This window comes from Microtus pennsylvanicus, chromosome X (genome assembly GCF_037038515.1).
Source record: "Microtus pennsylvanicus isolate mMicPen1 chromosome X, mMicPen1.hap1, whole genome shotgun sequence".
In the NCBI taxonomy this organism is placed as follows: domain Eukaryota; kingdom Metazoa; phylum Chordata; class Mammalia; order Rodentia; family Cricetidae; genus Microtus; species Microtus pennsylvanicus.
In genome coordinates, this window is record NC_134601.1 from 84,130,728 (window position 1) to 84,132,123 (window position 1,396).

The following is a 1,396-nucleotide window of genomic DNA, read 5'->3' on the forward strand; positions in this document are numbered from 1 at the left end:
TACAAGAGCTAGTTCCAGGACAGGCTCCAAAACCACAGAGAAACCCTGCCTCGAAAAACAAAAAACAAAAAACAAAAAAAAAAATTACAGACCAAAAAGAGCTCACAAAATGCCATATGATCACTACCTGAATGCTTGCCATTGACGTCAAAGTTTGGGGTTCTGGAAATAATGTCAGACTATAGATATTTGGATGAAGTGGAACTTGACCTTGAAAAGGAACCAATTATGATCCTCAATTTTGGACTACAGTTTTTTTTCAACATCCAAAGCTTTTTAATAACAGTAAGATCCAGGGTTAGTTTTTGTAGCCGCGGCTGGCCCTTCTGCCTCTGGCACGTTCAAACTTCCGGCCCTTGGAGCGGACATAGGGTTTGGTATGGCTGTGTGGGGTTCCTGGGGCCTTGCCAAAATGCCAGTACACCTCTCGGCCCTTCCGAGGTCCAGACAGGAGCACAGTGCCACGGCCCTTGGGAGGCTCCAAGGCCAGCTGGTCAAAGGTGAGGATCTTACCCCCAGCCTTGAGGATGCGACTTCAGGCCCGGCAGTGCACACACCTTCAATTTGGGCACATCGGGAATCCTCACGTCATCTGTGACCATCCCTACAACCACAGCCGTCTTGTTTTCTCGGCCAGGAAGCTTCATCTTTCGGATCATCCGGGATAGGGACAGAGGTGGCCGGTTGGTGCGACTCATGAATAACCTTTTCAGCACAACCTGATTGAAGGTGGAGTTGGTTCGCCTGGCCAGAAACCTGTACAGCTTGACCAGCAGCCATAGGTAGATGTCCTGGCTCTTGTGCTCCTTGCGCCAAACCTTTTGGTCCTTGTTGTGGCGGATGTCAACACCCATGATGGTGCCTCCTGCACGGCCTGGTCCGGAAAGCTGGACTACGGTTTTTAAAGACTTTAAGTAGGAGAGTACTAGCTGGGTTTTTTTTTCACCATTTAACAAACAAATAGTTGTGAGAATGAACAAAAGTGAACACTTGGTTGGGACTTTATTACCACAGGGAAAGAAGGTTCTGAGTCGTTGACACATGGAAGAAATGAATTCTGCTTTCCTCCTATGTTTACCTAGTAGAATAACTTGAATCACAGCTGGCAATCTTCTGTAGAAGATATGTTCTCAGCTGGGTGGTGATGGTGCATGCCTTTAACCCCAGCATTCTGGAGGTCGAGGAAGAGTGGATCTCTGTGAGTTAGAGTACAGCCTGGTCTACACAGTGAGTTCCAGGACAGCCAGCCCTGTTACACAGAGAAATCCTGTCTTGAAAAAACAAACAAACAAACAAACAAACAAACAAGCAAAAGGCTGGAGTGATGGTTCAGTGGTTAAGAGCACTGGGTGCTCTTCTAGGGGACCTAGGTTCAATTTCCAGCATCCACATGGCA

General features: G+C 47.4%; 1 pseudogene; it reads right to left on the reverse strand.

The window, feature by feature from the left end:
- Nucleotides 1–252: 252 nt before the first annotated feature.
- Nucleotides 253–868, reverse strand: LOC142840693 (large ribosomal subunit protein eL18 pseudogene; annotated as a pseudogene).
- Nucleotides 869–1,396: the final 528 nt, after the last annotated feature.